Below are 11,968 nucleotides of genomic sequence, written 5' to 3'. Positions count from 1 at the left end.
TTTTTAGAAATCAGAGAACATTAAAAGTCATAGAAGCACAAATTGGGAATTTCTTCTTGGTGCAATCAGAATGATTGAAAAATAATTAAAAAGAGAAAAAAGTCAGAGAGTATTAGCTTCATTTTAAAATTACTTTCTTCTTTCTCAGTTTTAACTACAATAAAGTTTCATTTTTCTATGAATGTATGTGTGTGTGTGTGTTCAAGAACCAACCAACCTTATTTACAAATGGACTAATGACTTGAGTAGACGTTTCTCCAGAGAAAATATGCAAATGACCACTAATCACATGGAAAGTTGCTCAACATCACTAATCATTAAGGAAATATGAATTAAAGCCACAATGAGATACCAAGAAAACAGACAATAACAAGTGTTGGTGAAGATGTGGAAATATTGGAACCCTTGTGCACTGCTACTGGGAACATAAAATGGTGCATTCAGTGTGGAAAACAGTATGATAATACCTCTAAAAATTAAACTTAGAATTATCATATGTACCAGCATTTTCAATGATGAATATATACCCAAAAGAATCAAAAACAGGGATTAAAACAGGTATTTGTATATCTATGTTCATAGAAGCATTATTCACAATAGCCAAAAGGTAGAAGGAAGGAAACCAAGTGTTGTATGATTCAAGGTGCCCTAACAGAATACTGCAGACTATTATTTAAGCCAATAACAGAAATTTTTCTCACAGTTCTGGAGGCTAGAAGTCCAAGGTCAAGGTGCCATCATGGTTGGTTTCTCCTGAGACCTCTCTCGGCTTATAGATGGCCACTTTTCTTGCTGTGTCCTCATTAGGCCTTTTCATACATCCTTGGTGTGTCTTCCTTTTCTTATAAGGATACCAGTCCTGTTGGAGTATGGCCCCATCCTTATGACTTCATTTAAACTGAATTACCTCTTCAAAGGTCCTGTCTCCAAATATAGTCACATTGGGGGTTAGGGTTTCACATATGAATTTGGGGGAGGACACAATGCAGTCCATAAAACCAAATGTCCATCAATGGATAAATGACTAATCAAAATGTGGCATATCCATATAATGGAATGTTATTCAGCCTTAAAAAGGAAAGAGATTCTGACACATGCTATATAAGGATGAACCTTGCAAACAACATCATGCTAAGTGAAAGACGCCAGTCACAGAAGGACAAATTTTGTATGATTCAACTTATATTAGGTGACTAGGGTTGTGAAATTTATAGAGATAGAAAGTAGACTGGTGGTTGCCAGGGGATGGAGTGAAGGGTTACTGGGAAATTATTTTTAATGGCTTCAGAGTTTCAGTTTTGGAAGATGAAAAAGTTCTAGAGACCAATAGTGCTGATGGCTGTACAACAGCATGAATGTAATTAATGTAATTGAATTATATATTTAAAAATGGTCCTGGCTGGCGTAGCTCAGTGGATTGAGCACGGGCTGTGAACCAAAGTGTCGCAGGTTCGATTCCCAGTCAGGGTACATGCCTGGGTTGCAGGCCATGACCCCCAGCAACCGCACATTGATGTTTCTCTCTCTTTCTTTCTCCCTCCCTTCCCTCTCTGAAAATAAATAAATAAAATCTTTTAAAAATGGTTAAATAGTAATTTTTATGTATGTTACTACAATAAAAAAGTACAAGAACCTCCCTGAAATAATAATCATTAAAATTTTAAAGACTCATCCTCTCATGAATTTGTCTACATTTAGGTATACACATATTATGTTTTTCCTTTTTGTCCTAGTAGAAGTAGTCTTATTCATTATTTTAAAAATGTTTTTATTATATGATATTTCAAACAAAATATAGTCACAATGTAGATGCCCATGTAATCAGCATGCAGCTTTAACAAAATTTTAACATTTTGCCATGCTTGCTTGAGCTCTTATATAAAAGTTGTTTTTACTATATAATATTCAGCCCCTATAATAGTATATCATGAATGTAGGCTTTTAATTTTAATAAGCTATAATGCATACTTGAATTATATACTTTAATGTTATATAATATTCAGCTCCTATAATAGTATATCATGAATGTGGAATGTTTAATTTTAATAAAATTAAAATGCATACTTGAAAACTCACCACAATACCCAACATCAGAACTAGGCCATTATGGATACCTTTGACTCTGCCTGTGTTCTTCCCCATCTCATCCCCCTACCTGTACCTCCCTCTCTCCCCAAGTACTATCCTGACTTTTGTGTTTATTATTCCTTGCTTAAAACAACAAGTTCTATAATATATATATTATATATAGATAGATACAGATATATATATAGTTCTATATATATATATTATAGATATAGATATAGATAGATATAGTTCTATATATATATTATAGATATAGATATAGATAGATAGATAGATAGATAGATAGATAGATAGATATTCTTGCTGGCAGACACACTACCTCAAAAGTTAGTGACTTAAATCATCAACCATTAATTATGTCTCATGATTCCGTGGGTCAGGATTTCAGGCAGGATTCAGCTGGGTGATTCTCCTATTTGTGTGGCAGAGGGACCAGTCTGGAAGGTCCACGTCAGCCCCACTCAAGTCAGGAGCCTTGGTGGTAATGAGTAGAACACTGAGTTAACTGGGACTGTCTACTACAGCATAGCCACCAGAATGATAGTCTCTGGGTAGTCAGACTTCTCACATGGTAGCTTAGGAGTTCCAGAGTGTTCAAAAAGAGCCAACAAAACTATCAGCCTTCCTACGACTTAGCCTCAGAAGTCCTGGAATGTCATTTCTGCTGCAGCCTATTGGTCAGGCAAGTCTCTAAGACCAGACTGTATTCAAGAGGAGGGAAATTTGTTCTATTTCTTAATGGGAGGATTGGAAAAGACGTTGTGGCTACCTTTAATGGAACTTTTAACCATCACAGCCTCTAGAAAATATGGTTCTTAGTTTTTTTAATGCTATATGGTGGCAGGGGCCCTGTACATGCTGAGCATTCCACAGCAAATGTCACCTTCTGAATAAGGCTTATCCTAATATGTTGCTTTTCATCCTTTCTTTAAAAAAAAAAAAACTTGCTATGGAAAATTTCAAACATATAAAAAGGCAGAATATACCACCCAGCATCAATAGTTATCAGCTCATGTCCAACTATGTAGCCATATCCCCACCCATTTCTCCCATTCCTGTATTATTTTGAAACAAATCTAGACATCAGCCATTTTCATCTGCAAATAATTTAGTATGTATTTTTTAAGAGATGGCTTTAGAAAACATAACCACTATATTATACCACATTTTAAAAGCCACAATAATTCCTTGATATCAATGTATACTCAAGTCAGTCTTCAAATTCCCATCTCATAAGTATCAAAAAAGTGTGTGTGTTAGTTTGTTTATTTGAATTGAGATGTAAATGAGGTCCGTACACCACTACAGGTTGATATTTCTTGAAGTCTCTTTTAATCTATAGGTTCCGCCTTCATGTCTGTTTTCCTTGTAATTTTTAAATTGATTTGAGAGACAGACATACACTTGTCATCTCATTTATTTATGCATTCACTGGTTGACTCTTGCATGTGTTATGTCCGGGATCCAACCACAACCTGGGCATATAGGGATGACAATCTAACCAATTCAGCTACCCAGCCAGCGCCTTTTTCCCTTATAAGTTACTTGTTGAAGAAAGCAGACTGTTTGTCTTGAAGAAAAACAATTCAAAGCATCTTAGATGCAATGAAACAGGAATATCTTGGGTTTATTAAAACTAACATTTTTTCATGTTCCCCATTTTTCACTTAACTAGCACAATACTGCACTTTCCTGGCACTTGAGGCCACAGAGGTCATTGTTGGCACCTCCACTGTACCAATTCCCTGCTTCTTCTTTCTTCATTGAATCCAGATTTTGTTCAATGTGTCTCAAGGGAAATTAACTCTAATCTGAGCTCCCACTGTGGGTCTGACTGGGTGAAGGGCAATCCCACCCCCAATTGCCAGTTACTGGTTAAGAATTGGACATTTCAGCCCATTTGGGCTAATGAAATTGAAAGAGATTTTTCACCACTTCTAAGAGAGAATTTACACAGAAAGCCTTTCTTGAGGAAGCCAGATGACTGCTGGCAGCCCTCACCTGACCACAAGAAGGACCAGCCTTAGGATGAAACTGGCACTGCAGGCAGCACAGTAGTGTGATGGAAACCACGTGACAGAGATAATGGAGCAGAGGATCAAACTTATCAGGCCTGAGCTACCTCTGGACTTTCCAATTATGTAGTTAATAAACCTTACTGTAAACCGAGCTTGAGCTAGGCGAACTGACTGGAAGCCTAAAATATGTTAACTGATAGAGGCCCTTAAGATGACCCCAATCTATCTGTTTGGCTTTTCTCTAATCAGTCCCCTCTACATCCTCACTGCCACACCCAAAACAGACTACTCATCATTTCTCACACTGCCTTGTGATTTCTTTCTTTACCTACGCCTTTGCCTAAGCAGACCTTTTGGCTGAAACATTTTTTCCCCAGCCTTCCTTCCTCTATTTCTACCCATACAAACCTTTCCTATTCTCCAAGTCTCATTTTAAATGTTGTTTCTCTCTGAAACTTCTCCCAGAATGCCCCCCACCTTTCCACTCCCTGCCCCCTACTTCTGAGTTTCCTCTCTGAATTCCCACTACATTAGTTGTGCCCCCTCTTTTAGCACTTGTTTTGCATTGTAATCACTTATATACTTGACCACTCTCCCCCACTAGACCTTAAGACCCTCAAGAGCAGGGACAATTTTCATTCATCTTATCCTCCAAGCACCTAGCAGAGCCTGTGGCCCAGGAAGGCCTTATAATTCTGAATTGAACAGCAACAATGATGAATGTGGTTGCTCCTTTAATTTATGTGACCCCAGTTGTTTTCTTGAAGGCTCTGTGACCTTTCAAAGAAATTGTTATGTCTCCAAATTACAAGTAACACATGTACACAGTTTTGTAATAGGGAGGGCAGAATCTACTGAAGGTGACATCTGCCCCCAGGTTCCAACCAAAGGCCAGGTAGCCTCTTGTGAATCTTGTTTAATTGCATCTGAATAACTAGAAGAAGGGTCCCAACAAGTATGTATTCAGAAAGGTGACTTGGGAGGGCTGGGCTTCAGGAAGAGCCAGACTGAGGCAGAACCAGACAATTTTAAGAAAAAGGTGGTTCAAACACAGGCCCTGGCATCAGATGCTGGTTTGAGTATGCTTATGTTCCAGATGTGTCATATTGGACAAGTTCCTTAGGCTCTCTGGGGTCAGCTCCCTCATCTAATGAAATGAGGGTAATAATAGTACCTACCTCAAGGGGTTGTTGTGAACTCTGAATGAAGTAATGTGTACAAAGTGCATATCTATAGTATGCACTCGATAAAGATAAAGATGTAACTGCCATTAAAAACAAAAAAGATGGCCCTGGCTGGTGTGGCTCAGTAGTTGAATCCCGGCCTGCGAATCAAGGGGTCGCTGGTTCGATTCCCAGTGGGGAGTGCTTGGGAGGCAACCACACATCAATGTTTCTCTCCCTCTCTTTCTCTCCCTCCCCCTCTCTAAAAAATAAAATGAATGAAATCTTAAAAATAAAAAAATAAGAAAGATGATGCTCACAGAGTAGTTGGGAAAAAAGTTGAAAGTAGGAGTAGTGGAAACAGGATAGTGGGAGTGGGGAGGGAACAAAATATCTCAGAGCAGACTTTTTTATAGCTCTCTTAGTGTGTTTCACCATAATAACTAATTAATTACAACTAGGGAATGGAAGTCGGGGTCTAAATGGAATACAAACACTAACAAATAAATCAAACTGTGCTACAGATTAATAACAAAGCCACACTGAAAGGGATGGAGAAGAAAATAACTAATAAAGTTTATGACAAAAAAGATCTGTCCACAAACACTAGACTTTAGCTGGTAAATCTGTTATAGGCATATGTAACTACTTTATGATACTAGGGTGAACAAATAAGTGAATGAAGCCACATTCTTGTTGTCAAAGAAAAAAAAAAGGGCCCCTGACTGGTGTGGCTCAGTGGATTGAGTGCCAGCCTGTGAACCACAAGGTCACTGGTTCGAGTCCCAGTCAGGGCACAAGCCCAGGTTGTGGGCCAGGTACATGGTGGGGGGGTGCATGAGGCAACCACACATTCATGTTTCTCTCCCTCTCTTTCTCTCTCCCTTCCCCTTCCTCTAAAAATAAGTAAATAAAATCTTTAAGAAAAATAATGAAAAGGGGTCCTAGTTGGTGTGGCTCATTAGTTGGGCATCTTCCTGCAACCCAAAAGGTCTGGGCACATGCCTGGGTTGCGGGTTGTCTCCAGTTGGGGCATGCAAGAGGCAACTGATCAATGTTTCTCTATCACATTGATGTTTCTCTCCCTCTTTTTCTCCCTCCCTTCCCCTCTCTTTAGAATCAATAAAAGAAAAAAAACTAAGTAAGGAAACAAGGAAGGCTAGCGAGGATCTTGTGGTGTGGATTAAAGTGGAAAATCATGATGTTTATTTTTGTATATATACAGATAGACAGAAATAGGTATAGGTGTGTGTGTGCATGGGTTAGTATGCTTGATTATATTGCATAGAGCTGTCCACTGGGAGGACCTAGAAGCAAACACCCCAATAATAAACACACTTAGCTCCCAGATCTTGGTTTCTAATACCATTCTTCAATAAAGGAACCAGGGCTCCTTGGAGTCATGGCTGTTTATGGACCAGACCAGGGCAAATAAAAGGTGAACCTGTAATATCTTGTGGTGCCAGGAAATTGGGAAGTGCTTGAAAAAGAGTGGAGGCATGACAAGACGACACAGGAGCCCTATGGGAAGATGTGGGGGAAATGCTTCAGAGGAAGCCATGAGCAATATAACTGAAACTTTGATCTATGTTCAGAGCCCTCAAAATACTGTCAAAATGAAAGCAATAGAAAAAAAGGTTGGGAAAGGAAGTTCTACCGAAAAACTACCAAGTTTGAAAGTCACTTCAATCATAAATCTTAACAAGGAAGCTCATTATGAAGCACACCCATATTGTTTAAAGAGAAAACTTGAAACTTAATTTGGCAGTTTTTATCAGTTAGTGCTTGAAGTTACAAATAATAATGAAAAAACATTAGAAAACCATTATTCTTTCAAGTGGTTTGAAGTATCTATAAAATTCACATTTAAAAATGGCAAAGAGCACATACAATCCTTCATGCCAGAAAGATATTTTGTCTAAAGCTGCCCACAGGGCCATAAAAATAAGCCAGCAGAAAAATTTAAAGATCACATTGAAGGAACTTTGTAATTATCTTTGAAAACGTTTCCTAATGCCAGAGGAAGACAGTTTACATTCTTAAAAATTATCTGTGACCTCAAAAAGCTGTTTTATGTACAAGTCATTTGGAAGTATTACCTTCAAAGAGCTTAATATTTTCCTCTATGCTGTCAGTTGTATTTGTTTCCACACAAGAGCTGGGGACTAAAGGTTAAGTGGCAATGAAATAAGAGCGCAGGTTCTGGAATAAGATCGCCTGGTTCAAGCAAACCTACCACTTTCTAGCTATGCGATCCTGGGCACATAATGCAACTTCTCTTGGCCCAAATTTCCTCATGTATAAAATTGGAATTTAAAAAACCCCACTTCACTGGAATTATCATAAAAATTTGAAAGTGCATAGTACAGTTCCACTGCATATGGTAATAATTCAGCAAATGTTAGCTATTATTAATAAATAGGGGTTGCTTTGCTCAACCTGAAAAATATAAGCTTTGCTTGTAATAGTAGGTAATTCGGATATAATTTCAAAATCTTATTTGGTTTTAAACTATCATTTATACAACAAATATGCATTGAGCACTATAATTTGCAGGCACTCTTGTAGGTGCTGGGAATATGGCAGTGAACAAGACCAGCAAGGCCCTGCCCTCATGGAGCTGCGTCTACAAGGGGAGACAGACAAAAAGTAGAGAAATAAAGGAAAAGGTCAATTTGGCGGGTGCTTTTAAGGGAACAACTCTCCCATGGACATCTCCACATAAGGCCATGCACACAAGGTCAACTGCAGTCTGACCCAGGTCTCAGAGGAATACCCTGTGACCCTCCCAGGAACATGGCAACATAAGCAGCCTTCTGAGGAGCTGTCTCAAAGCCACTTGTTATCCACCTCCCAATCTTGTAGGAGCCACCATAGGGCAATTTCTCACCTGTCTCCCTGGTGCTGGTGAGGCATGAGACTTTCAAACTTGCCTCCCCACTTAGGGTAGAGCTGCAGGCTGTAAAATCATTTAGCTGGAATATGGAGCCAGCTCGTTCACAATAGGGCAATCCACTACTTGTGTCATCTGTCCTTTCTGGTTTGGTGTCATCCTGTGGGACTGGGGATGAGGGAAGCTAACATCATGATCTTGCTCATACTAAGTAATAAACTATGTGTATTCACTTGGGCTCTTTCCTTCCCTGCAGAATCTATGGCAAAGTAGCAAGTCCAACCTAGCAACTGTAGTAGTTGCCATTTAAGGACTGCTTGACTGCTGACAGTGCTAAGGACCAGGAGGAAACTAAAACAGAGGTAATGTAATAATGAGTAACTTTGAGGCAGTTAAGGGAGGCAGATCAGAGAAAGGTTCATCGAGGTGATACGTGGGCCAGCCAGGTTGATCTAGGAGAATGGAGTGATAGGCAGAAGGAGCAGGAGTTACAAAGGCCCTAAGGCAAGGGGGAGATGTGAATGGCAGGCTTCAGGAACTGAAGAGAACAGCAGTGTGGTTGAAGTGAGCAAGGCGGGGGATACATTTAGACACGTGGGCAGTGGCCAGTTTACAGATGGACCAAATGATAGAGTTTTTGAGTGTTAAGCAGGCAAGTGATATAATCTGAAATATATTTTTCAAATATCATCATCCAAAAAAAGAGAAGAGGAGAAAAAAAAAACAATGATTTTCCAAAACCCTAACTGCAGGGTGGGGGCAAGAGTGGAGGCAGGGAGAGCAGCTGGGAGGCTCTGGCAGCAGTCTGAGCACTCTTGCAAATAGTTAAGGTGGTGGTGCACACAGAAGGGGAGTGATTCTGGAGCTTGCTCAGCATGCTTGTGGTACAGTGGCAGCCAGGGTGCTTGAAGCACTGAGGTGGGGAAGAGTAGATTATCCACCATTGTAAGGACTTTGGCTTTCACTCCGAGATGCGGAGCCAAAGAGTGACTCATTCTGACTAATGTTTTAGTTAGGATCACTTTGGCTGCTGTGTTAAGACTGTGTGTGTGTGTCAGGCAGGGGAAGGGGGGCAAGGATGGAACTGGAGATCTGGTGGGAGGCTACCGCAATAATCCAGAGAAGAAATGCTGGCCAATTTGTCCATGGCAGCCTTCCCTCCATTAATTTGGCCACTGAACCTCTAAAACAGTCTCTTCTGTGAAATGTGCTGCAAATCAATAAAACTAACGTATATAAATAAAATAATGTATATAAAGCACTTAGCACAACATCTGACACACATTAAAAGTATTAAATACTGGCTACTACTGGCATTGCCAGTTTTACTCCTGAAGCCCCTGCACCTACTTGTAGAACAGTTTAGAGGTTCTTGTGCCTTTAAAATGCAAATAAAATCTTTTCATTCCCTAGTTTATTTTTTATTTCAATTTTAGTAAATTTATTTCCATAAATTCTGGTTTTCTTTTATTTTAGTATTTTTAATTTTTTATGGGGGTGACATGGGTTAATGAAATTGTATGTTTCAAGTATATGATTCTGTAATACATCACTTATATATTGCATTGTGTGTTCACGACCCACAGTCAATCTCCTTCTGTCACCAATTATTTGACCCCCTTTACTATCCCTCCAACCTCCTTCCCCTCTGGTAACCACCATACGGTTGTCTGTGTCTATGAGGGTTTCTTTTGTCTTGTTTGTTCATTTGTTACTTTCAGTTTTATATCCCACATGTGAGTGAAATCATATGGTTCTTGACTTTTTCCATCTGACTTATTTCACTTAGCATACCACTCTGAACGTGCCGTATCTCCTCACTCCCTACACTAAAAGTATCGGTGCCTTCCCATAGCAGAATGCAGAAAATCCAAAGGCCTTGCCACAGCCTGCCAGGTTGTCCATGGTTTGGCCCTGACCTTCCTCTCTAATCTCAGGTCCTACCACTCTCCTTAATTGCAGACACTGGCCTTCCTTCTTTTCCTCCAATGCCTCAGATATTTTGCCATGTCAAAAAATAATTAAAAAGCCCTGGCTGGTGTGGTTCAGTGGATTGAGTGCCAGCCTGCAAACCGAAGGGTCATTGGCTCAATTCCCAGTCAGGGCACATGCCTGGGTTGTGGGCCAGGTTAGGCCTCCAGTAGGCAACCACACATTAATGTTTCTCTCCCTTTCTCCTTCCCTTCCCCTCTCTCTCAAAATAAATAAAATATTTAAAAAATAATAATAATAATAAAAAGACCATTGAAATGGAGCTGGGGCTGCTATTGCAGAAAAACTGTCTTGCACATCTCATTCTCAAACCTTTGGAATGTTCAAACAGGGCAAAATGACCTAAAGACCGGGTCTAAAGCAAGCTTGTGTCCCAAAGAACTGTTTGCAAAGATGAACAGAAAGCAGGTATGACTACAGGACCAATGACTACTGAACTGAAAATTAGAAACACTGTTTAGAATTAACACCACCATGTTCATGTTGTGTGTATCTATGGAAATGCCTTCCTTCTATTGATATAATTGTTCCTCCTCATGAATATCCATTGTCTTTGTCTCCTAATTGGAACATTATTTGGGCTTCTGCCTGAATTAGTACTTCCCAAATGGCTATTATTTGATCTCAAATAAATGCCTGTTGCTTACTTTGAACTGCCTTTTTATTTTCAGGTTAACAGTCACCATCTCAGCACCTTTTGGATTTGCTATTCCTACTGGAAGAACTGTCTATACCTAGCCCTTCACGTGGCTGGTTTCTTTTCTATTCATTTGAAGCTCAACCAAGACCTTCCCTAGCTACCTTATCTAATACATGGTACCTACACCTCATCCTGGCCCCAGGACATTGCTGTTCCAGGTTCTTCACAGCCTACCCCTCTCCTCCAGCACACTGCTGTGTTAGGTTCTTCACACCTGCCACTATTTGAAATTATCTTGTTTACTGTCCCCCTTTGCCCAGAAATGTCTAGAATGAAATCTTCATGAAATCAGGAATCTTGCCCTGTCTTCCCCAGTACCCAGTTTCCAAAATCTGAAATATAGGGAAGGACATTAATTGATTAACTTTCCAAGCTAATAAATTAGAGCAGTGGCCAAATTATCTATAAATCTTTTATACATGGAATTAAAATGGAGACAACTATATTTATAGGTATGATACACATATAATATTCTAAGCATTCACAATACAGGAAAACACGATGGGTTCAAAACATGAATTTTCTGGGTCAATACCTCTTCTTTAAGTAAGCACCAACTTCCCTTGGATGGTAATACTTGTATTCCTAAAACAGATCCCATGCTTCCCTATCTCCAAGAAACAAGCAAATGAAGTTTCATTTTCTTTTCCTTATGAAGGTCCTTTATTATACAGGGTTGTAATGAAAGTGCAGCCCTTAGGGATTACTGAGGTGTGACATTTATGATCATTTGCTACTATACTGAATGACTAAATGACCCCAGGAGGCTATGCCTTATGTCTTATTAATATTTCTTTTCAACCTTTGATGGACTTATCCTAAGAATTACTGCTGCTCCTATCAGCATCACCCTTTCCCCATACTATGAACAGACTATGTCTAATCTGTTGAAAATTGATTAAATAAATCATTAGAATTGTATGCCCAAAGAGCAGGTTAAAGAAGGTCTGAGGAGGGTTGGGTGGAGGGGCTGGAATGGGAGTAGGGGGCAGAAAACTGTACTTGAACAATGATTGAAATAAAAAAAAAAAGAAGGTCTGAGGAATATTCTTATCAGAAAAGTACATGAGCTTCAGGAGGTTCCTTCCTAGGTGTTAGCTGGGTTTCTTGTTGGGTT

At 39.5% G+C, this 11,968-nt stretch overlaps 1 long non-coding RNA gene across 1 annotated transcript; it reads right to left on the bottom strand.

Annotated features, from left to right (window-relative positions):
- Positions 1–603: 603 nt before the first annotated feature.
- On the bottom strand, positions 604–9,570 carry LOC118498589. The gene is made up of 2 exons (XR_004901077.1): positions 8,157–9,570; positions 604–859 (listed from the first exon to the last, which is right to left on the bottom strand). It is a non-coding gene; the product is annotated as an uncharacterized LOC118498589 (long non-coding RNA).
- Between the last annotated feature and the right edge of the window lie 2,398 nt (positions 9,571–11,968).

This window comes from Phyllostomus discolor, chromosome X (assembly GCF_004126475.2).
Source record: "Phyllostomus discolor isolate MPI-MPIP mPhyDis1 chromosome X, mPhyDis1.pri.v3, whole genome shotgun sequence".
Taxonomy (NCBI): Eukaryota; Metazoa; Chordata; class Mammalia; order Chiroptera; family Phyllostomidae; genus Phyllostomus; species Phyllostomus discolor.
This window is presented reverse-complemented; position numbering and strand designations above follow the sequence as displayed.